Genomic DNA, 26244 nt, shown 5'->3' on the forward strand with positions numbered 1-26244 from the left:
GCGCACTGACGCGCGGAAAGAAACGAACTGCGGTGTCCGGCGAGATTGCCTCACGCCTTTCTGATGTGTGTATGAGACGCTTTAACACTTTGTCTTCGAGTTCAAAACGTGTGCGAGAATTGATAGAATGCGAACTGCGAGAAACCCAGAGTGGCTAGAGAGATGCTCTTCTTGCTGCAACATAGTTTTACCTTTGTAGTATGTATACTCATTTCACGTCCGACTAAAACACCTCAAGAAGTAAAAAGAGGGAAGAGAACCCTCAGATATCACAAGAGAACAATGAAGGATTGAAAAAGGAAAGGCACGAAGCAGAGAGATTAATCATAAAAGCACATAGTTTTGCTACCCTGCGCAGGGGAAACGGGGAAAGGGGGTGTATACAGATGAGAAGGGGAGTATACCATGGAGGGCAGTGTTCTAGATACAACTCCACAGAAAGGGGCCGATTCTTCTATAGTCGCTGATTGCAAACGAGGAAGAAACTTTAGCACGAGAAATTGTTTACATATATGTAGTCAATAGATGACCAACTTTTAGCTCGTTGCCTTTGGGCACTATACGAAAAATGCAAAGAAGTTAGCCACTACAAAGCACTGGCTGTTGGGTCAGTTGGTACATCATCAACGTGAAAATGAGGTGCTAGCAAATACATAGAAACACGCACGTACACAAGAAGAACGTGGTAGACATGGATGAACGCTGAACTTTCAACTGACAGTTGAAAGTCCAGCGTTTTTTCTGTGCGTCCACTGAATAATTCTTGGGGTTTAACGTCCCAAAACCATGATATGAATATCACAGACGCCTCCATTTTTACATATACACTCGGCATTTGGGTCTTCCTGCCAAGAATCTCTTTACACCACAAGCACTACCCTAAACAGCCGCAGCATAAACAACAGGTCCGTGAACAATGACTATAAAGAAATTCGCTTGGACCGTACCACTTGGCGCGAACTCGCTTAGAGTGCTACCACGACACACTGTATTCAACAACCGGTGATCCTGTATATACGAGTGACAGTTAGATCCATGTATGGTCGTATATACGTGAGTCTGTCCTGACCATGGCGTAAAAAAAATCTAACCACACAGTTCTCAGGAGTCGGAAAAGATTTAAATTGCACTTTACCAAACAAACAAGCAAACAAGCTAACAAACAAACATTAAAAACAAAGAAGCTAACTAACTAATTAAAATCTTAAATGCGACACCACCGTTCTCACGACTGCACAAGTATTTTACTGAAAGCACCTTTAGCTGAACCATTTCGCAGCGTCAAGCGTCGAGTGACACAAGACGGAATCCAAATTGCAAAACAACAGTAAGAGGAAACGAGTTGAGATAATAATAATTGTTGAGGTTTAATCTCCCGGAAAACCACCATATGAGTGTGAGAGACACCATTGTGGAGAGCTCCAGAAATTTCAACCTGTTGTTTAACGTGCTCCTATATCTAAGCACATGTGCATCAACATTTTCGCCTCCACTGTAAATGTAGCCGTCGCAGCAGGGAATCGATCCCACGACATGAAGCAGGGAAGATCAATAATAACAAAAATAAAGGATGACGAATGCTTGTATCCAGCAATCGTACCGTAGTCACCCGTATCTCCGTTTTTCCACAAAGCAGAAAATAAGAGGTTAACTGCAATGTTTACGTCAACTACCCGTAAATGCAACGTACATGACGTGCACAAAGCGACTAACTTCAGAGAATGCTGTCAAAACTTTTACACCAATTAAGAAACTAAAGCAATGGTAGGAAACGTTGCATAAAGAAGGGTTGCGCGAGAAGAAAGAAAGGGAAGGGGGGATGAGTGAATGTAAGAAAGCATGTTGTTTATCGCCAAGTTGCTCGAACTGCTGTACAAGCCCACGCGTACGCCCACATGCAGTAGTTCCTCTACTCGTTTTCGCATTGCTCCCCCCCCCCCCCAAAAAAAAATAGTGTGTTGCGGTTCCAATAAAAAATTTCGTGAAATATTTAAGAGCAGATAAATGGCAAACATTCAAGCCTCACGAGCCACCCTTAAAACGCACGACAACGTGAAGTGAACGCCGTTCGGTAGCGTCACTCAAGAAAAGCTGCACTGTGAGATTGCCAGTTCCTTAGCAGCGAAGGCGCAAAGCAATTCCAGCTTTGTTTGGATTGACAGTGGCGTGTAAAAGCGCCATCAAATGCCGATACATTGGGTTGTGTTTCCCACTTCTGGCGCACTCCTTACAGAATCGTGCTGGTGTCTGCCTGTTTCTTCTTGAATTATACGTGTTTTTATCTAACAGGGAATGTATCGAATTTTTAAATGACACGTCTGAAGCTTCCGTGTAAGCCAAAAGGCGGTACGCTGTCACGTCAAGCACGAAGAGAGAAGCCTCGTGAGGTCGCCACTATTGTCTATACTTGGCTCGTGCCGCGCAAGGGAATAAAATAAATGTGCCAGCAGATTATGCCCGCAAAATAACGAGAGGTAATACTAAGTCCCAAGCAAGTCCATGTCACGTAAATTGGCCTCAAACTGTCACCTTTTTACGCTAAGTTTCATAAAAAGTTATAGAAAAAAGCATAAAAGGCACACACGTAAAAACTAGCAGATGCGCATTTCTTTAAACGCCGCGGTGGCACGTCGGGAGCTGCTCGTTACTCGAAATTTCAGACACAGAAGATTAGCAAAAGCTAGGCAGCGCCCTTCCATAGAAGATTAAAAGGAACGAAAAAGGACAGAAAAACAGAAAGAGCAACGCACGGATGCGTAGCCATGCTTTAGTCCAGCTCGCGTCGAGTCAGCCTTATATGCCAAGGATTTTCGTTGGGGAGCGTCAACGTTTAGGCGAAGTGAGACTTGTTCAGAACTCAAGTTGGAAGTTTTGTCGGGGAAACGTGGCATTAAATAGAAATAGAAGAAAACAAATGTTATTCTGTATCTTTTCATTTTGATTTGAGGACTCCGTAATTTGTCCCCATCAGGGCACGTGCTTCTTTTTTGAAAACATGTGAACTTGCTCGGTTACACAGTTGTATGTATATACAAGTTGCACTGCAGCTCTCGCGGATGTATGCTTGCTTGCTGTGGTAAGGTGCACGCGTCAATGACACCTTTACAAGCTATTCGTGTGTGCTACCATGTCATCATTTCCTACCTGCGTAGCCACTTTTTTACGCGTGTATGTGAAGAACTGGCACCTGAAAACGGGTCGGCATAAACGCGGCAACCTTGTTTCGAGCCACCGCAGGGTCGCTTTTCGGGGACGGCAAATCTTTCAGCGATGCGAATCCCTGCTACGGAGAAAGTCGACAAACAGGGCTCTTTTTGGGACAGTAGCCGCCGCCATCGCGGACCCGGCAAGATAGAGTCGGGTCATCTATCAGCGCCATGTAAAACAACACGACGACTGACACCGCGGCCTGTCGCATCGACCGCGCGAGTCGGACAGTGGAGCTTGATCGCCGTGTAAACACGCGACGCCCGGAGGTCGCAGCATTAGCGCGATCCCGACTACACTGTTTGCCTAGCGGCGGGAACAAATCTGTCTTGAGCTGGGCCCGGGGTGAAACGCGAAGCAGCTAGGTCAACACGCGGCGCGCCACAAATCTCCCCCCTTCGCGTACACGAGCGAGGCCTTACATTCTTTTTTTTTTTTTCGTGTCCTTCACTCGATATTAGAAGAAAGCGTCACCAACTGCTGTTGCCAGCGGATCTCCTAAATATCGGGCGAGCCCCCTGACTTCTTGCCGCAGAGCAGCCGTACGAGCCCAAAGTTTGCAGGCTGCCGCTTCTTGGGTATGCCCCGCTATGAAACAGATGCACCTCTGGGAGGTTGTGCCAACACTCATTTTCATACAAATAACCCATTCATCATGGCACGCGGGTCACACGTCCACCCCGGCGCGCCACACTTTCACCCCTCCCCGGGAGAGCGCGCGCTCCGGCGCGGAACGCCGGTTCTGGACCCGGGTGCCGCGGGAGAATACATTAGCCGCTCCTGCAGAGCAGCCGGGCAGCCACGGTGAGTAACGACGCCACCGCTGACTCTCATTGGCGACGACCCTCTCTGCCGGCTTCTCGTCGCCGGGAGAAGTTTTCTCTTACTTCTCCTTGCTTGGCCGGGAGGCTTGTAAAATGCTAAATGCGAACCGCACACTCACTCCATTGAGGCGGGTGCGGAATATGGCTGCGTGATTTCTCTCGTTTGCGTCGATTGACCGTGCGGCCCGGGCGCGATCAATTACACAGGCGGCCGAGGAGGCAGTCGAGCGAATACACGGTGTCCGACCGTTGATGCTGCCGAATCGGATATATTTATTCCATGCACAGTCATTAGGCATGATAAATGCCACCTGCCACACACCGGTTAAGCGTCAAGCCTCCCGGCGTCAACTGTGGCGTGCCCTCTGCGGCGTCAATGAGGCTGCACATCCCCTCGTCGTTGGGACTCAGGTACAGGGCCTGATTTGTCGCCTCATACTTGCGGGCTCACGTTGCCTTCTTTTGTTATTTTTTTGGGAGGGGGGAGGGGGGTCCTCCTGGCTCATTCTGCAGCCCCGTTAAAAAAAAAGGCTCTGTCCAGAGTTTTGTTCCGCCTGCCGCTCCATGACTGACACGTTGTCAGCGGAACGCACTTCATCGTGGCTTTAAAGGACGCTATAGTAAATTACGCTTCTTGAATCACGTAAAAAAGAACCAACGTACCATAACATCGGGCTTGGTGAGCCACAAATAAGACGGAATTGAGAGGCGAGTTATGACGTCGCCTTATTTCATGCGCGAGCTTATCGCGAATGCCACCCCCTTTGATAGGGCGGGCTAGTGCGTATTCTATCTTTTAAATGTATTAATACTATTTGTATCCTATGCTATAGGGAACCCAAGCTCAACTTTGGCACGATGCTCGCGTGACCGAGCTACGCGTTGTTGAGGGTAGCCGCTGCAAGTGAAGACGGTCTGTCACCGGATCTGGCAGCGGTGGGGGCAAGGACCCGTGCGCGCATGCGATACTCATTCTGCCCGGAGCACTGCTAGTCAGCACAAGGTATACATTGTGACGCGCCTGAGATGCCATCCGAGAGTACTGAACACGCGCGGAAGAGGAGGCGGTGAAAGGCGAAAGGAGGCGCGCCGAGTGTATTCCCAGAAACATTAGAAGTGGCGCTGCTCGACGTTCCTTTCGAAGCATGTAAACGAGTGAGCGAATAAACTTAGCAACATTTGGGAGTTCTTACACAGCCACAATGGCCAAAATACAGCAATACACTTTAATGCCTATGACGCCAGGTGACAGTACCCAATGTAGATTCCGGTGTTTTATGTGCCAAAACACTATACATGATGATAATGAGACCCACCATCGAAGGAGGTATGTGTGTGTGTGGAGGGGGTGGGGTTATGGTTTAACTCTGAACACCTGACTTTCTTTCCGATCCATCGGAATCTTATGTGCATGAGCGCTGTATTTCACATGCATTGAAATGTGGCCTCCGTGGTAGGCAATCGAACCAGTGCCTTCTTGCATGGCGTCGAAACACCACAGCCGCTATAAACTATACGCCGTGGTGGTTCACTATGGGGATAGTGCTACGGCACAAAATAAATTTTGAGGTACAGTTTACGCTTTCTCTTGCACTAATCAACACAAAATTTCAATTAGGGACAATATAATTTTTATAGAAGGTGGTACCGAGATTAGAAGTTGTTTTTTTTTTTTGTTATGTTGCGGAATGATAGGGTAAATGCGACTTTTTTGCTGCATGGTTCTTTAAGAACTATGGTGTTTACTGATTTTGGGCCGAGTTCACAAAACCTTAATTTGTAAGTGTCCTTGGTAAGCCAGTGTCCCTCATAATATATTTAGGATCGCATTTGGCTGGAGTGCCCTTTTATGACCAGTTCTTCCATGGAACTTTTTTTTTCGCGAGTGTGTGTTTGGGCCCATTAAGTTGCGCAGTGAATGGTCTCCGCCATTTATCTTAACATCATCGGTAATTTGTTATCCATGGAACGCCCAATATTTTCTGTAATATGCCATGTATTTTCGATCAAACTCAAGATACAGAATCAGATTATAGTGCACATTTCTTTTTCGGAAAATCTTGATGTGATAACAATTGAGAGAGAGAGAGAGGAATGTAGGAAAGTTAAGGAGGTTATCTAGACTATGCGTCGAGTTTGCCATCCTACACATGGGGAGGAAGAGAGGAGTAAAAAAGAGAGAAATAACAATTGAAATTGGCATAAACTCCATGTCTCTAAATTAAATCTTAATTTCACATGGCTTCATCTCTTTTTGTCTAGTTCAAAGCATTCTAATTGCAGTTACAAATACTTTTAGACGAGCTAAAAAGATCCGTTATAAATCTCATAAGATATTACAATCCTAGGTGAGATTTGTACGCTAGATTAAACAAAGTTGGAACACTGATTTTAACACAGAGCAGTGCTATTTCATCCTGTGGTATTTCATCTTGTGGGAGTTTGCAAAATATGTAATATTTGGGAGATTGTGATTTGAATGGGTAAATCTGCATAGGTACATCCACATGAGTTTTTTGAAGTGTTCACCGATATGCGGCATGGAATATGTTTTTTTTTTCTACAGGAGAAATGTCGAAAGATTTTTGCCAGGTCACCGTAGATGGCGTGCAAATTTAAGTTTCTTTCTTCCAAGCGAGTAGCTTGAATTCATAATTTATTAGCTGTGGAATGTCACCAAAGAGCGACAACAGGCTTTTGCAGGGGGGTTTAAAAATACAATCACCGCGTATCCATGGAGTGAATGATGATAGTGGGGCGAAGCTTCGAAGGGTGTTATCCGCAAACCGTGAATCATCCATTGACCCCATTCGTCCGTCCGTATGTCCGCCTATCTATCTATCTATCTATCTATCTATCTATCTATCTATCTATCTATCTATCTATCTATCTATCTATCTATCTATCTATCTATCTATCTATCTATCTGTCTGTCTGTCTGTCTGTCTGTCTGTCTGTCTGTCTGTCTGTCTGTCTGTCTGTCTGTCTGTCTGTCTGTCTGTCTGTCTGTCTGTCTGTCTGTCTGTGCGTTCACCCATCGGTCCGTTCGTCTGTCGGTACGTATGTCCATCCATCCGTCCTTCTAGTGAACACTCCAAGTACCGCCATCTCGCATCTTTTCATCATATACAAGTACCCCCATCCAGCGGACATTCCAAGGACTAAACGAGAGGTGGCTACCTGCTACTACTAGTACATACGTCGGGGACGCACAACCCACGGCTTAAGGAGCTTCACCCCTAAAAGTGGTTACGATTTATAGTACTTGGTGTTTAGAAAAAGTTAAGAATTTAGAGCACGAGGTACTCTACTATGGTAGAGCACAAAGCCGTCCCGGAGACCTCGCACTCGATGAGGCCGTGGCAATTACAGACTAGTTCTTAAAGATAACCGACCCCCAACGTTCTTTTTTTCTAAGAACGGATGCAGTTCTTCAAATGAGCTGGCGTAAAGCCTCTGTAGTTGCCCTAGCGAAAACGAAACTTGATTACCGATACTTATTTATTATGAGAAGTTTACGGCAAAACACATTAAGACAAAAATGATTTCGGGTGTAGCATGTGCTTTCTAGCTAAAATAAATATTAGGGCTACAAAACTTTTAAAGCTACACAATATTATATATTCATCATATACAAATACCGCAAATAAACGGACATTCTAAGGACAAAAATCACAGCATATCTACGGAGTGAATGATGATGAGTGGGGCGAAGCGTCCATCAGCCCGTCCGTGCTTTCGTCCGTCCGTCCGTTCTCGCTTCCGTCCGTGCGCACGACCATCCGTGCGTCGTCCTTCCGTCTGTCCATGCATCCATCCGTCAGTCCATCTAACCGTCTGTCCATCGGTTCGTGCGTCCATCCGTCCATATGTCCACGCGTTCATCTGCTAGTCTATCTGTCCGTCCGTCCATGCGTCCATCTAGTGAGCACTCCAAGTACCACCATCTCGCATCTTCTGTGGCACATACCCGCTTTAGAGCGCGTATTTACCGTCGGTGGCTACCTGCTACTACTACATACATCGTGGACGCAGGACCCACGCCTTAAGGATCTTCACCCTTAAAACGAGAGGTGGCTACAGGAGACGTTCTACCCACGCCTTAAGGAGCTTCGCCTCTAAAATTAGTTTTAGAGGCATCATTCACGGGGAGAAATGTTGTTTGCACTTGTCGTTACCGATAACTTCAACAGTCATTTCATAAAAATAAGTGTGGCATAAAGAACGCTTCAATATTTATGTTGAAATTGTTGGCAACGCAGTGTGTTGTCTCTCTGTAGGACCTGAAGCATTTCATGATGTTTTGTTCATTCTTCCTTATTCGTGAAACTATAATTAGGAAGAATTTGTAGAACTACTTTCTCAGTTTCTCAGTTTCCACCTTACGAAGGCCGGTGAGGGGGAGTTCTATGAGAGTACACATTCATTTATCCGTGGTACATACACTCACAACACTTCATGCTACATTTGCACAACACTTCATGCCACGGCGCAGCTGCTATTGGCATGTTGAGATTCACCAATAGTGAGTGGCACAAGCGTGTAATATTGGCCACACCTCACTGAAAGAGTCACGTAGACTCCGCACCACACAGCTGCAAACTCATATTGCAACATTCAAACGTCAGCAAGTAAACGCGTAACTGTACGTCCACGGCAGTCATCATACTGTATTATGCCCCTCCTATAATATGCTTCTTTTTATGCAATGCCCAACCAACTCATCCAGCCATTGACAGCCCACATCCCCCCCCCCCCCCCCACTGGCTTCGTGGCCCATACTATACATACCTCAGCAAGAGCCGACAAATTATTTGACACAGTCGCACACATTAGCAAAGTTTTACGTGACACAAAGGAATGTAATTATCATTCGTTCATCGAGTCACCGTAAACACATAATACCAGGGAAAAACTTCTAGGAAGAAATTCTGACAATGCTATAGTTAAGGTTGTTCCATCGCACAGAGCACCACTCCACACCCTTTTAGGTGTTAAGCTGCTGAGCGTGAGAGTATCGCACACTTATTCCTCCTTCCCTGCTCTCACATGGCTTTATTTTGCGCCATGGAGTGCTGACGCCCTTTTATTCCTTTGTATGATTTAGAAACTGAGTGATTTCCACGTTCGCCTACCGTAATTCTACGTGCGCTTCTTCCATGTGCACCAATACCACTCAACTAAGCCTCCAAAATAAGAACATACATACAGACAAGTTGCGTTTGTCTCTACCCTCAATGAAACAATTCAGGGAGTCGGGTTCACAGGCGGGCTAGTTGGTACAAATTCATAATGGAATAATTGGAAGCGCAAACCAACGGGACACAAGAGAAGAGACAAACAAGCGCAGACTGAAACTCAGTTTATTCAGAGAAGAAGTTATATACCAGAAAGATGGGAAAGGGAAACAACTAGGGAGAAGGTTCCACCTTGATCAGGCGTCGTCCAGAAACAATATTCTGTACAGCCATCATGACACGAAAACTAGAGAGATTGCGGAAGCCTTTTTTATTAAAAAGAATATTGATAGTTGTGTTAGTTCACCGTCTATATCACTGTTAGAGTGTGAAATATCGTTTCTGGACGACACCTGATCAAGGTGGAACCTTCTCCCAGTTGTTTCCCTTTCCCATCTTTCTGGTATATAACTTCTTCTCTGAATAAACTGAGTTTCAGTCTGCGCTTGTTTGTCTCTTCTCTTGTGTCCCGTTGGTTTGCGCTTCCAATTATTCCATTATGAATTCAGGGAGTGCCTCAGTGAACAATTTGTTTTACGCGATGCGAGTGGATGAATGAATGAAAACACGTCTAATCCACATTGTAATGCACAGAAGGCGATTCTGTGGATGCGAGTGTGACACCCTACACACGATCCTGTTCGTTTTATAGCCCAGTATGCTTGCACACCCAGCGCCGTATAACCGAAGACGGTGCCTCAAGAAATATGACTGCTGCTGAACAGTATATATATACAGAAATAGTACAGTTATTCGGCAACGACGGCACCCCCGTCCACGAGGAAAGCCAGAATCCCTCTGTAGTCTTTTTTATGGATCCAAAGATATGGATAGACCGTTTTGAGTTATTTATAAATACTATATATATATATATATATATATATATATATATATATATATATATATGTATATATATATATATATATATATATATATATATATATATATATATATATATATAAATATATATATATATATATATATATATATATATATATATATATATATATATATATATATATATTCTTTTTGCATGCAGCCGCTCTCAATCAGCAACGTATCTAACAAATCTCATGTATTTTGACCAAGAAAACGAAGGAAAGCGACAAGTACATTATCTGACTGTCGTTTTGATGAACTCACGTGGGAAGAAAATAAAAGTGAACCGAACAAAATTCAGTTGACGCCTTAGTCATTTATCTGACACCCCATATTTCCGATGCGCAAGGACGTTGGTTGCATTGATTTGAAAGAAGAATGAAGCTATTCTGCAATAATCGTGAACAAGTGCTTAGAAAGAGTATTCCCAGTGCCTCTTTAATCGGTGCGTGACAAATAACCATTAGTTATCTGCGCACTCACGACACAGTTTTATACGCCAATGTTAAGTGCATACATGCGCATTCACAATGTTGGGCCGTAATAGAGGCATAAGTTGTCCGCCAATAAACATAAATCCGAGCATTATGCAATTAATACTCGGTGCGTGTGCATGAAGCCTGCGGGTGAAATTACATCATTTATTCCTAATTGGTGTTGCCGTCACACATTTATAGAGAAATCCTTTTCAGCATATGTGGTAGACAAATTTACACTTAACACCATTTATTGTTGTTACCGTCAGGTGGCTATTTTCGTCAAGAGCTAGTCATGTGTTATACGGGTTCTTTGGAGCCATGAATTGGTAAAACGGGGGCACTGAAAGCCCACACACAGCACCTGTTGACGTAATATTTTTTTATCGTACATAGTGCAAATAAAATGCCGGACTCTTAGAAAATGTTCTTGGCATTTGTCATCATCCTCCAGCTGCTGATTTCTCGCTCACATGTTTCCTTCTGGACTGACCCGAGAAAGTATTTGATACAAAGATGACATCGGCTTGGGGAAAGCCTTATCTTGGCGCTGAGAACGGCACTGACGGCTACTGTCATGGTGACCAAAGCTTAGTGCCAGCGTACCTGAAGTTCTGAACACACTGCAGACACTTCTGCACGCTCCTGCACGAACTGCAGCCGCACGCACTATCAAAGCTCAGCTCGCAACGTCAAATGTGCAAAAGCGTTATACAAACACAAAATAGCTCCAACGTGCGACGGTGCGGACGACAGTGAATTCTGCGAAATCCGCTCCACCTTTCGTCGAAGTCAGCGTTTTTTCGGAACGCCACCTACTTTCGGTAATCCGGGGCTCTTTGAGCACAGCATTGGCCAAAGGCCACCGTTCGGACTTCTTGGACTGCTTCGAGTACAGGCCAAGAATATTCTGCAAAAACATTGACGCTTCAATCCTGTTTTTCAGGAGACTTAGAATCTGCAAAGTTTGAGTTTCCAGGTCGCGATAAACTAGAAATGCCGTTCACGCTTCAACGCTCCAGCGGCCGGAAATCCCCGGCACCTCTTTTCTTGCCTGTCAGCTGCCCTTTAAATCCTCGCGGCATTTTATTCTTATTGGACGCTGTTTTCTTTTTTTCCTGTTTAGCATTTTTTTTTCAAAAATGTCGACCCCTCTTGCTCTTTCTGCAGCGCACGCCGCTCGCTGACCCCGCTCGCCACTTGCAGCTGCAGATCGGGAAAGCAGCATATTGCAACACTCGATGCCTTGTCGTGCCATTCTTTCATGTGGTGGATGTTACGCTTAACTTTCTTTTGTTTATTAAAAAAAGAATAATTTAAAAAACAGCATGCTCGTTCTTGAGAAACAGGATGCGATGACGAGGGATGGTAAATGTTATTTTTGATAGGCATGTCTCGGAAACCAGGGCTCTTCAGATTATCGTGCATTGCTACAAAATTAGCAAGCGCTTTATTATCACTACTGAAGCCACGAAGAGTAGAATATATAAATATTTTGTTCAAAAAAAAGCAGCGATGTTGATCTGAGATACTGTGCTCCCACCTGCTACTCTGCTAAATGGAAAGAGAAAGAAAATAAAGAGTTGTGGTCATAACGTCAAGGTTGGGGCATGTAGAGGCACAGGAGTACAGCTAATGGTAAAGGTTATTATTATTATTATTATTATTATTATTATTATTATTATTATTATTATTATTATTATTATTATTATTATTATTATTATTATTATTATTATTATTATTATTATTAGGTGACAACCACACCTGCTGCATACTGACGCGTCTTTGATATAAACGACGGCGTGAGAGTAATAAGGCAAAAATATTGCGGGAGCAAAAGTGGGAGATCAAGATAGGAAGAAATGAAGAGGAAAGAAATAAACAAAGGAGCAGGAAACAGACAAAAGTAGTGTACGAACGCACAAATGTACACAAAAAGTGTACCATGCGATACCTAGCTAGTAATTGCTAACTATCCTTATGGAATGCTATAGCAGTATGGCGTGAGCCTGAAAGCATTGCGAAGCACACCAAGTCGAAAACACGCAATATTCGAGTGTTGTGCACCTCAGCCCCATCAGACCATAATCCTTCAGTAGGGTTCGCGCCAAACACCAATCCAACCTTCGGCTTATGTAAAAGAGCTCTTCCACGAAGAGGCAATTAAGCCACGAGCACGGAAATAGAACGATACAATTTCCGGAGCCCCGCCACTACGGCGTCTCTCATAATCATATGGTGGTTTTGGGACGATAAATCCCACATTTGTATCCGTCTGACACATACGCCTCCAAAATATTAGCCAAAATGTGTGATGTTTTCATTTCTACTATTTCTACTCATTGTATTCTACTCTTTGTATGAATATTTGAGCAAGGAATACTTACTTTACAAAAGATATATTTTTGAGGAAAAATATTTCCAGACCCCTCAAGCGGCTAAACTTAGCGAGACGAAATCACGAATTTCACAAAATTGTTATTTTTGTCCACATTGAGACGCAATTTGCACCATGTGGTGGTCCAAGTAAAGATCACCTTTATACCTAAATCAAAAGCAAATGAACAGTGATCTTTATATGACAAGTTTTATCGTTACAAGTTTTGTATAAGGAAGAAAATTAATTTTGAAGTTTCTCATTGACGACTATTTTCCCAGTTGGTCATACGACAGCTTCCGCTTTGAAGTGCCCCGTTGCTGTCAATGTCAAAGGAAATGACAATTTTTTTTAAATCCGTGATTTGTTCTTGTAAATATAGGTCACTTGAGCGGTCTAAAAATAGTTTTCCCGCAAAATTTACATTTTGTAGAGCAAGTAATCACTACTCAGATATTCATACAAAGTGAAGTTTTGCCATTGTAAAAATGCTAACATAACACGTTTTGGCTAAATTTTCAGAGAAGTATGGGGCAAGACAACTGCGCTAATATTACTGAACTTCAAACACTTTTCACATACTTGATATGTAGACCAAATTTGGAACAGAAAGGAGGAGCAGTACTCTTAAAATACGTTTTTTAAGCAACCCTCAGACGACATGCTGGGAAGTTCAGAAGGCACCCACGTCTATTGTGGGCCCAATAAAGTTATTTCACTCATTCACACATTCTCTCAGAAAAATTCTAGCAGTTCACTGTTATAAATGCCGTAAATAAGCACGATTATTTTCGAACGCACTTAAGATGGTCGCCAGAATGACTGGGACGTTTGGCGTGGAATGACCAAGAAGGGTTACTTAGACTACTAGAAATGACGCGGAAACAGGTTGTAACATTTTTTTTTTTTGAGCATGTGTGCCTATGACGACAATCGAAAGAGATGTCCACCTGTTAGGTTCCGAAGTAACTCTCTCTCTGAATTGACTGCGACGGCAGCAAACAGTGTCATCATTTTCACCACACGAGAGCGGGTTGAACCAGCCAATTAATGAATGCTTGGCTACCCGATGCAAACGCTTGTTGCGATTTAACGCTCTCTGTTCTGCCTGTGGCCTGGGGGAAGGGGGGGGGAGGGCTACTGGTGTGTTTCTGAGAGTAATGGAACAGATTGAGTGAGAAAGACTTTATTTGGTGATCTGAGAGACGACAATCCTAGGCCCGTGATGGGAGGGTCATCGTGACGTGACCACACATCACCTCGGCCTGACGTCCTCTACTCGGCGAGCAGTCCTCGCTACTCTCGCCTTCTGGCACCCGCGCCTGCCCCTGTGCTGGCATGGTAGCGAGCACTTGGCGCTTTCGCTCCGGCGCTGCTTTTCGAGGGCAGCCGAGATCCACTAGACGGCCCGTGTCTGCTCTTCTCGCTGGTCGCTTCCCGCGGCGGCCGTAAGCCACGGCGGGATCGTCGTCACTGTTCTTGCCTCCCTCGAATTCTGTTCCCAATCCCACAAGATGTGGGCCGCAGTAGCTCTTTCAGTTCCACATGTGACACAAGTCACTTGCGTATACGTTAGAACAAACGTGCTTCATGAGCACCGGCGGGGGTAGCGACCCCGTCTGCAGTTGTCGGAACGCTACCACCCCACTTCGGGTCAGGCCCGGGTGAGGCATGATCCTGCGCCCTAGTCTGTACCGCTTCAATACTTCACTGTATTCTGTCATCCTGTCTTTGGCTTCGCACCGCTACTCCTCCATCGAGTCGGCCGGTCGGGCGGCGCGGTATGTGACGCCTTGCGCCGCCTCGTTGGCCGTCTCGTTGTGGATCGCGCTGCCGCGAGCCGACACCTCCTCACCCATGTTGGCGGGGAACCACTTTATTGTCACCGTTCCGTCAGCTAGGTTAACCGCGTGCAGCACCCACACTGCTGCCACATGCACATACTCTGCCTCTGGCGTAGTTCCGCACCGCGGTCCTGGAATCACTCAGTCCGGTCGTGCATCCGGGGTCGGCGAGAGCCAGGGCGATGGCTACCTCATCGGCCCGATACGCCGCTCGTGCCCGCACGCTCGCCGCCGCCTTTGTATCGCCGGTGACCGCGCTGACCACCGCCGCGGTGAAAGCTCCCCTCCTGTCCTTATACTCTGCCGCGTCCACGTATACGGCACCGTTTTCTCTTGCGTGCAGGTCAATCAAGGCCCTGGCCCTTTCTGTCCTCCGCTCCACAGGATTGACGTTCTTGGGTATCGTGCGCACTTGCACGTGTCTCCGCACACACTCTGGCACTTTCGCTTCTTCCGCAGTCTCCTCGTCCGCTCTCCTCGGCTTCGTTCTTAGGTTGCGAAGCACCTGCCGACCGGTTCTAGTGCCCGAGAACCATTCCAGCTGGGTGGTCCTTTGCACTCCTGCAATTTCCTCGAGGGTGTTGTTCATCCCCAGCGACAGGAGCTTCTCCGTGCTTGTACAGTCAAAAAGCCCGAGTGCTGTCTTGTAGGCCCTTCGTATGAGCGCGTTGATCTTGTTGCGCTCGTGTACCTTCCAATTGTGGAAGGCTGCCACAAAGACAATATGGCTCACAGCAAAGGACTGGACCAGCCACGTGAGGCTTGCCTCTTTTATGCCTCCGGCCCTTCTGCTCGATACCTTCTTCATGAGGCGTATGGCCGTGTTAACTTTGGCCGTTAAGTGGTTGATGGTCCCGCCATTGGATCTGCTTCGCTCTAGGAGCATGCCAAGCACCCGGATCTTTTGGACGTGCGGGATCACCTGGCCGCCACTCGTTCGTATCGTGATTTCCTCGCGGTCCCTTCTTCCTTCTTGGGTCGTGCTCCTTCTTTCTCACTCTCTTCGGTGGCACCACGAGCAGCTCTGGCTTGCTCGGTGAATACACCAGCCCCGAGCCGTCCAGTTGCTCCTCGATGGCGTCCACCACCGCCTGCAGTGTGTCATCAATGTGGGCGTAGCTGCCTCCCTTGATCCAGAGCGTGATATTGTCAGCGTATACGGTGTGCCGGACCCCACTGACGCGCGAAAGCCGTTCGACCACTCCGATCATCACTGGGTTGAACAGCAGTGGCGAGATGACCGACCCTTGGGGGGTCACCGCGTGGCCCAGCTTCTTTTCCGGTAGCTGAAGGTCGCCTGCGTGTATTTCGACCGTGCGACCCGACAAGAAATCCCTGATATATCTGTATGACAACTCGCCAACGTTCAGCCTCGACACCTGTGCTAAAATCGCTGAGTGCGTCACCTTGTCAAAGCGCTCTGCAGGTTGAGGCCGAGCACGGCATGGTTATTCTTCGACGTGGTGTTGTCGTCCGAAATCTCGATCTTGAGCTGGATCATAGCATCTTGTGTGGCCAGCTTGCTCCTGAAGCCGATGACCATGTCCGGGTAGAGCCTCGACTTTTCCAGGTACAAATGCCACCCGTTAATCAGGACATGTTCCAGCACCTTGCCCACGCAGGACGTGAGCAAGATGGACCGGAAGTTCTCAATGTCCGGCGGTTTGCCCGGCTTGGGGATTAGTTGTAGTAGTCCGTTAGGCTCTCGATCACAGACTCGCTGAGATTCTTCAGCACATTGTTCATCACTCGATCTGGGCCCGTCACCGATATCGTGTTGAGGTCGTGCAAGGCCGCTCGGACCTCCCATACCTCAATGTCTAGGCTCGAGTTGACCGCTGCCTGGTAGTCCGGGTGGTGCACCTCAGGGGTAGCCGGCATTTACTTGGCGTCAAGGCGCCTTCGCACCTAGTCCTCTCCGCATTCTGTGACCGCTGCCTGCATCATTCTGGTTGACAAGTCTTGCTGGTGCGACTTGGTCTTGGTTTCGTCCAGGAGGTGACGCAGCAGGGTCCACGTCCTGGTGCAGTGCATCGGCCCGTGCGCCGCGCTACAAATCTCGTGCCATTGCTGGGCACACAGTGTTCTGCAGCGGACCTCGATTATTCGGTTCAGCTCCGCGATCTTCTTGCGGAGTTTCCTGCTGGTACGTCATCAACAGGGCCTGCTTGGCTTCGATGAGGTGGGCGAGGCGGTTGTCCACTCTCTCAATACTGGTGTCCGCCTCGATCTCCTTAGTCGCTGCCGCGGCCCGCTTCATAAGCCCCGCCGTCCACTCCTCGATGTCCTCGATCACCACCTTCTCGGCCGGTAGTGCCCCTCGGAAAGCGTCCCAGTCGGTGACCTTGTGCGCCCTGATGCATTGTTGGATTTGGTGGCCATACCTCTGCTGCTGAGCCGGACGGCGATCTCAGATATGTAGTGGTCCCTTTCCAGCTCGTGCCTCGTCTTCCACCAGCCAAAGTCTTCCGTGATCGCATGATCGCTGCCGCCGCTCCGAACGAACGCGAGGTCCGGCATTGTGTCTCAGGTGACCGAGTTGCCGATCCGCGTGGCGTCCACCAAGTCGGTGATCAGGGTCTACCCCAGGTCAGTCGCGTCCGGCAGGAGGTCTCGGCCCTTGACCAGTGTCCTGCCATAGCCCCAGGCCTAGTTCGGTGCGTTAATGTCTCCGCACACAACCAGCTTGTTGGTCGGGCCGGCGATGCGGTTTGCCTTGTGCAGCAGAGCCTTGAACTTCTGTTTCCTATGTGCCGGGCTGCTATAGACGTTTAGAATGAATATGTTCTCCTTTCTACTTTTCTTCCCGTTCATCACTTCGATGAAAGTGTACTCCGAGTACCCCGTACTCTAGGAAAGTGATGTCCTTCCTCACCAGGGTGCAGGCCCCTCTAACGGTGCTGCCAGTCGTGTCCCGCAAGCTCGGTGGGCTGATGCTCGCCTTGTAGCCCGAAAAGTTGGCCTCCTCGCTGAGGGTTTTCTGCAGTATGATGACGTCGGGCCTCACGGTTGTCTGTTCCAGGTGTTGCTGCAGGACGGCCTTCTTTCTGGCAAAGCCGTTACAATTCCACAGCCAGACCAGGAGGCCTCGCGTAGTCCCTACTGCTGTAGCTTATGTGGTTGCTCCTCTATACATGCGTGAGGTGGGTGGCGTTGTTGGCTTGGTGCCTGTCCTCGTGACACCTGCAGCGCCGCCATGATTTGTTGTAGTGCGCTGACAATGTTAGCAAAACGATTGTTGAATGCATTAATTGCCGCATTGTGCTGCTCCTCTATTCTGCTCAGCCTCTCGTTAATTCTCCGCTCTTTAAGACTTTCGGTGACCTTCCTCTTGGGCGCCAGTCTCACTGCTGCCACCGTCGTCTCGTTTGCCACAGTCTCCTCCTTCATAGCCTGCAGAACTGCCGGGAGCGAGGTCTGTGCCCGCTCCACTTGTTGGTGCTGTGGCTGCTGTTGCCGCTGCTCGCATTGCCGCTCCTCCGCCAACTGCTGCGTCAACGTGGGTCGTCCCGGTTGATCCATCTTGAGTGCCTTTACTTCCTTGTTGGACATTTCCAGCGCAGTTATAAGCTCCGCGATTTTTCTGTTGAGTACGTCGTTTGCTCTGGTAAGCATGACTACGTTGTCTTTCAGGAGCTCCATCTCCTCGTCCCTCTTGTCGTTTTTCTTGTGCCCGCTGTTACCTACACTGCTCGGCACTAGGTTCTGCTGCCGCGGCGGTTTTCTCTTCCTGATTCCTGCTTTGACGGCGTCCGTATAGCCAACGCACTCTCAACCGACTTGGATCTGCCGCGCTGGCGACTCGCGCTCCTTCTATGGAACAGGTTACGCCTCACTAGCCACACAAACCCAAGAATGACTTGGGGGCAACAGGATGACCCTATTTGAATTGAGCCATCAGACTAGATGGCTCGTTCGGAGGCGCTGCAACACCCCTCGATGCGGATCGTTGCGCACCTTGAAATACGATGGCTGAAGCAATGGGAGGTCTTTACGGCCCTTCGGTACAGCGATACATTGCGGAATAATAAGCTAACAAACTCATATTTATAGACATTCGCATGAGAAGTGCATAACATCCGGGCCTCGTAGGTAAGCACTTGACGTCTGCAATGAGCAGCCACAACAGGACAAGCATCTGTGCAATAGAGCTGACCGGCGGAGTTTTAGAACGAGAACAATGCGGGAAATATGCAGTTGTAAAAAGTCAGCACGAGTTGCGTGATCAGTGAGAAATTACTGGAAAAAACTGAGCATTTCATTAGTATGAACGAAAAGGAGGTGATTGTCACGGCCGTGCACATTAAAATTACGAATGATTAATGAGTAGAAGTATTTCTCGAAGTATGCCACGTCTGATTTACTTTAGTCATGACTGTAAAGGAAAAGTGAGCATGGATTTCATTTTGAACTTGGAGCAACGCAGCTATTTCGGCGAGAGAGCATCTTTATTGCAGCTCAATTAAGCGCAACGTTGATATATCTGTAGCTTTATTATATTGGATCCTACTTGCGCACTTTATCCGAAGAGTAGTTCACTTAGTTTTGATACTGAGTTTCACAGCATGAAACTCACAAGAAAAACAAGATGTAAAGAATTATTTCATTTGGTAGTGTGATTGCCTTATTTCGCTGAAAGTTAAGCCACTTCGCCCTTCTCTTTGATATGTTTTATATTCTTAATATTGCAATCGAAGGCCGTCTCTTGAAATTGTTTGAGGCACTTCACTCTTCTGTGAATTATCAATCATAGGTGAGTTCATGTAGCCAGAAAACACCCAATGTCAGTTATGAAAAGAAGAGCAAATGCTTTGTTACGAGTACGGGATCTGCGTCAAACAAGTCCAAAGCTTGGGAAGTTCACGTGTGGAATCATTCTGGGGCTTTCTCAACAAAGTAGAAAGCCCTCATATTCAAGGCCTAAAAAAATTTCTCTGATCGATTTCCACCAGTTTTCATGTGCCACGTAGCATTTTGTTGTCAACAGCAATTTACATTGAACTTATTTTGAGGTAAAATGTCATTCATTAATTGCTTTATTGAACGAAGGACATTCACGGAGACAAAATTGTTGGCTGCCGATCTGAACCTAATGACAATAATTGTTGGGGTTTAACGTTTCAAAACCACCACATATGATTATGAGAGACGCCGAGGGCTCCGGAAATTCTGACCACCACCGGTTCTTTAACGTGCTTTAAATCTAAGCAAACGGGCCTTAAACACCTTCGCCTCCATCGAGAATGCGGCCGCCACGGCCGGTATACTCGATCTCGCGGCCTGCGGGTCAGTAGCTGACAGCCTTAGCCACGAGACCACCTTGGCGGGCGTTCTAATCTAGGCTAAAGCTGCAAGTTGCTTTAAAAGCCCTGCTGTGTTTCCTGAAAGCCTGGAGACTTCGTGAAAATCAGGGAAGTTCATTTAGGCGCACAGAACCGCTGGGCGTGGGCCTTTACAGCGATGGCTGACAAACTCTCTTGGACTAAAAAAGTGCAAAGTCGTTTGCCAGACGCATAATTCAAAAAAGAAAATTTGAAATCTGAACGTGAATTACAACTTCATATCCACAGATTGTCATTCCAAGATTCTGCCTTATAGCCACTCACCAATGTTTGTATAACTTGGTTGCAACCTAAAAATAATATTTCACTTCAAGGTAAAAGATTCTACGTACACGGGCTGTCAATACTCATGTGGACATATTTGTACATTTTTCAAACATATCAGCCCAAGATGCGGCTACGTGAGCCACGTGAAGACAACATGACTGCGCACTACGTTACTCTTAATGAACACACGGAGTAATGCATGCACCACATGTGAATGAAGACATCGTCTGCCCCATCACTACTCAAAATGTTCTCGCCGTCTCTACGCTGGCGAAAAAGAACGCGTGTGTCTACGCGGCCGTTCAGCAGATACGCCTAAGGGAAGACACGTAAAACATGGCTGCTTAGTTGGCGACCTTAGAAAATACATACAAGAGAGTCGTTCACGTCGTCGACGCCGGCTTCAGTGATACCCAGTTGTGGATGATGATGGTTACCCATGAAGCCAAACGGCGCTCAAGTTTAGATGCATCAAGACTACTGCGACGGTGGTGGAGCTCTTCGATAATATGAGAGTGCCGAACTACGTCATGTGTGGCACGGACATGCTGCCCTTCACTCTGTACCGAAGATGTATATGTGTATTACAATTGTGGAGATTTGGGACATCGTGCCGACGTGTGCCCGAACCCAAGCAAAAAGAAGTGCAGGGGATGCGGTCTAGCCTCCCCTGCCGAAGAGCACCAGTGCCCGCCAAAGTGTACCATCTGTGGAGGTCCTCATCTCACCGCAGACCGCAAGTGCAAGCAGTGATTCCAGCTGCCGGTCACAGTATGGCGAAGACGCCGGCGCAAGCGCGCCAAAAAGTCACAGGTGGCCCAGTATATTCATTCACGTGACTCCAGCATGGCGACTGCGCGTGGACGTGCGAGTTCACTGACGCCAGCGGCTTGTCAACGCAGCCTCTCTAGAGGGCACCCCTGCTTCGCTTCCAATACAGTTACTCTATATGCTACTAAAGGTAGTATATAAAGTAACTGTAGCTTCCAAGGACGCTTCCGCTCAAAAGGGCCTTCATTCCCCAAGGGGCATTCCCAATTCCGGATGCGCCTCCATGAAGGACGTATACGTGGGTGGAATGGGTCAAGCAGAATACGAAAAAAAAAGTTCAAAAAGTTAACCAAAGTAACACTGTCAGAGCATACAGAAGACTCCACAGTAACGCTGCTCTTGCAAGAAAACGCTAGCTTCAGAACGCAAATCCAAAAGATTAAGGCTGATTTCGAGGCCTTTTGAAAAGCAAACCTTCAACAAAGGCAGTAAGTCTTCATAGAGAGAGGAAGAACCGCAGACGCGTCCAGCTAAACGTAGGGTGACGACCTCGCAGGAGGGAGCCGACAAACAGCTACGGTGGAGGAAGTAACGCCGCGGTCATTGGACCACTTACAAAAATCTTTTAAGTATTTGATAAATAGCAATTAAACCTTCCTTTTTAGAGTTCAAGTTCTAGAAAACAAACGTACCAAGCGCGATGAACCAGCCAGTGCGGAAGTCACGTCAGTGGTAGCTATCGAAGCTGCAGATAGCATGCTAGGGGCCCTCTTAGCCCAAAACAAAAACAATGGCAGGTCACACTGAAAAAACTGATCATATTAAAGTGGAACTGCGCCAGTTTTCTTAAGCAAAAGGCCCCACTGCAATAGTTTATCGCGACACAGGCGAACAAACCACATATTATTTTATTACAAGAGACTAGGTCTGAAATTTCATAATTTCCAGGTTACCGAGCTATCTCGGCCACCAGAGAAGGCAAACTCGGCCTTGCGATCCTATTCTTGTGAATAAATGCTATATGGAGCCCAAATCAAAGTTAGGCAACACGCCGGCAGAGATAATGTTTATTGAGATAATTCCCAACAGCTGGCTTAAAAACTGTGCTTTTATTCTAAACATTTAAAGCTTTCCGAGAGACCGTCACCAGGCATTCTTGTCGATTATAGCCATGGCGGCGGCAAAAGCAAAGGAGGCTCGACTCGTGGTATCTGGGGACTTCAACGCGCTGCATCGAGCGTGGGGTTATGTAAGATACTCTCTGAAAGTAGTGGATCTATACTTCAAGTGGTAATGAAATGCGCTTTAGAGCTAGTCACGGACCTACAGTTTCTCACACGCATTGGTAATTGAGTGTCGCAGGACACCACGCGAGATCTGACCTTCGTTAAGAACGCTAGCGAAGTTCGTTGGTACGATAAGCAAGAAAATCTGGGCAGTGGCCACTTTATTGTAGAAATTTCCATGAAAATTGAAGCAAATCCCCTGAGGACGTTCAGCGTAGTAGACTGGAATGCCTCTCATGAACACCGGGCAGAGAACTCCGGTGAGTACGAGTTGTTTGCAGACTTCTTACTGAAACTAAAACAGGACGTTAAAGCTGTTGGTAAAATAGTCGAAACGGACCTAAAAGTCAACAGGATGGGTGCGCACTCGGCGCACCTGCATGGTAGAAGCAATGAAAAAAAAACTCCCTATTCACCAGATGGCGAACTCAGAGGCTAAATCTGAGGCTGCGTAAAAAAAGTAGCGATTTTAAATCACCGCATCGAATTGTACTGCCAATAATTGAGCAAGCACCGATGGAACAATGTTTGCTCTGCAGTCGAAGGACAGATGCGTGTTGGAGGAAAGTGGAATCTCCTGAAGCAACTGCTAAACAAGTTACAGCCAAAAGCAATCAGCTATTGATAGGCGAATCCACAATCTGAAAGGGGAAGGACAAACAGATATAGACATACTTCATAGCCAAGCAGTAAGGCAACTTCTCCGTAGGTCCCTCGGAGCACGAGGACTACCCAGAGTACAGAGATGAACCTACGGAGCATCTCGACGCTCCGATCACCAACACTGAAGTCACTAAGGTGCTACAGGAGCTGAACGTGCGCTCGGCACCCGGGCCGGGTGGCATCTCCAACAGACTTCTGCGCAACCTGGATGAGAAATCAATCGAGAAGTTTACGCAAGAGATCAACCATACGTGGGAAACTGGCCAGGTAGCAGACCTCTTGAAGACGGCCTCTGTAGCGCTTATACCGAAACCAGGTAAAGCGCTCACAGCCGAGAGCCTCACACGAATCTCGCTTACGTCCTGCGTGGGCAAGGTGGCTGAGCACGTACTCCACGAAAGAGTAACGAGATACATCGAGGAACGCCAACTGTTCCCCTATAACATGGTAGGTTTCAGGCCCTATCTATACATACAAGATATTGTGCTGTTACTCAAACGGCAGGTCATCTACGTTAACACCAGGGACGTCAGATGTATTTTGGCGTTAGATCTCGCCAAAGTATTTGACATCACGCACAGATTTGTTCTCAAATCCATCTCTGACCGAAACGTGAAAAAAACGCCTACATGTGTATACGCGAGCTCTTTCTGAAGAGACCGCGCAGCCGAAAAAAATCAGCTAACCGACATTCAAATAGTTCCAGTTAGAGGCTAAGGGCAGAGTGCAGTAATTTCACCCCTCCTTTTCAATATAGCGATGAAAGGTTTTTTTGGAAAAGCTGGCTAGAGTCGAGGGCACGAACCATGCGCTCTACGCGGACGACATCGCCGTTTGGTGCGATGGGGGGGGGGGGGTCCGCGGGGCCGTGGAGCGTGCCCTTCAATAAGCCTTGGAAGCTACCATGAGTACCTGAAAGAAACTGGACTCTGTCTGTCTCCGTCAAAGTCGGAACTGCTACTTTTAAGACCAAACCGCAGGAGCACGAGATACTTTACACCTATCGAACAGATTCCAGTTAATCTACAGGGTGTTTCAGCTAAAGAGTACCAATCAATAAAAAATTAAAAATGAGTGCTACGCGTTTCCAGCTAGCACAGTATTGTTCTTAGCTGTATGTAGCACATCAGAATAATTTTTGATCCTCCAAGCATGGTAATTAAAAAATTGCTTAAAAAACTTTTTAAATACTGAACTCCACAGAAAAAAATTCAACATAAGACTTGTAGCTCCTATTCAGAAATAACGAAATTTTCAAGTTACGGTAAGATAACAACGCTGTTTTCTTTTCGAGGGTTTGTTTAAAGTGCACGAAATTTTAAAAAATACCACGTGATTGCCTCCCAACGCGCGGCGCTTTCAATGCCCTCAAACGTAAGTTGAACGAACTAGCGGTGGCTTCTCACGCATGAAGGTCGCTTGAGCAGGCTATTGGTGACTACAATGGACATTAAGCGATGTTTGGATGGTACAGTTAAAAAAGGGGGGGGGGAGGGGATAAAAAAAAGGAAACAAAGACAATAAACTTCGACGAAAAAGCGGCTGCCACGTGCATCGCGATACGAGATCGGAGGTAGCATTCGGCACAGCGCATATGTTTTTTTTTTCTTTTCGGGCCAACGACAACGATTTTTTTTTCGGGCCCTCTCCTCCACCATCATGTTTATCGTTGGCCCGAAAAGAAAAAAAAAAAAAACGTCTGCGCTGCGCCGAATGCTGCCTCCGGTCTTGTATCACAATGCACGTGGCAGCTGCTTTTTCGTCGAAGTTTATTGTCTTCGTTTCCCTCTTTCGCCCCCTCCCCCTTTTTAATAGTACCACCCAACCATCGCTTAATGTCCATCGTAGTTACTGATAGCCTGTTCAAGTGTCCTTCTTGCGTGAGAAGCCTTCGCTAATTCGTTCAACTTACATTTGAAGGCACTGAAAGCGCCACGGATTAGGCGGCAATCACGTGGTATTTTTTTTTTAAATTTCGTACACTTTAAACAAACCCTGGAAAAAAGTTACCCAGCATTGTTATGTTAGCGCAACTTGAGAATTTTGTTATTTCTGTTATTTCTGGATAACAGCTACAAGCATTTTACTGAAATTTTTTCCTTCAGTCAGTAGTTTAAACGTTCATTAAGCAATCTTTGTTAAATAATGTGCTTGGCGAATAAAAAAAATATTATGACGTGCTACATACAGCTAAGAACAATACTGCGCTAGCTGGATATGGGTGATACTCATTTTAAATTTCTTTTGCTTGGTGTTTTTTAGCTGAAACACCCTGTATATGCGAAATCTGGCCAGATGATACCTAGATTCGACTCTGTCAGGATTCTAGCTCTTACACCTAACGCAAAGGGAACCAACACTCAGACTGGTGTCCACGTGAAGGTACAGACAGAGGACGTGCTTATATTATTACAAATTCTCGAATCGCAGAGGCGGCCTCAGTGAGAGCAATGTCCTGAGCCTGTACTATGCGTTCTCTATGAGTCACATAAACTACGTCGCATCGGCGCTAAAATGGTCCCACTCGGAGGAAGTCAGAAATGATGCGCTTGTAAGAAAAATCATCAAATGCATACTGATGTGGATTCCTGTTAACACTAGCACAGAGAAGCTCCTAAAGTTAGGGGTGCACAACATCCTTCACTGAGGTAATGAAAGTATAAAGAACGGCGCAAGCAGTACGTCTCTCATCTTCGAAACCAAGCAGAAACATTTTAAATTTCGAAGGGTTGGCCCCCTTGGCCATCGACGAGAATGCCACCATGCTGTCTCAGACCATTAGGGAAACCTTTCATGTTAGCCCTTTCCGAAGGATTGTACATCCGCAAATAACGTGGACGCAAGGCACGAGCCCGATCCCTCTTAGACTTTGCGCACAAAAGCCTTGATAAAACTATTTACGTAGATACAGTGCAGGATGGGCGGACAGATTCATTTGTAGCTGTTGTAGATGATCCTTAATTCAGCTTCAGTTATACATGTCATGGTTGCAGTGGCTCAAGAAGCTACCATCGCGCTAGCTATGAACGACCTCTCGCGGCCTTACATCTACACTGACTCCAGATCAGTCA

The 26244-nt window shown here is 46.7% G+C and overlaps 1 long non-coding RNA gene and 1 pseudogene across 1 annotated transcript in view; both read right to left on the minus strand.

Annotated features, from left to right (window-relative positions):
* LOC142775783 (uncharacterized) overlaps positions 1 to 26244 on the minus strand; it is a 670285-nt gene that overhangs the window by 426585 nt on the left and 217456 nt on the right. The window lies entirely within an intron of this gene.
* On the minus strand, positions 14256 to 16654 carry LOC119176864 (uncharacterized; annotated as a pseudogene).

Source organism: Rhipicephalus microplus, chromosome X (genome assembly GCF_043290135.1).
Source record: "Rhipicephalus microplus isolate Deutch F79 chromosome X, USDA_Rmic, whole genome shotgun sequence".
In the NCBI taxonomy this organism is placed as follows: Eukaryota; Metazoa; Arthropoda; class Arachnida; order Ixodida; family Ixodidae; genus Rhipicephalus; species Rhipicephalus microplus.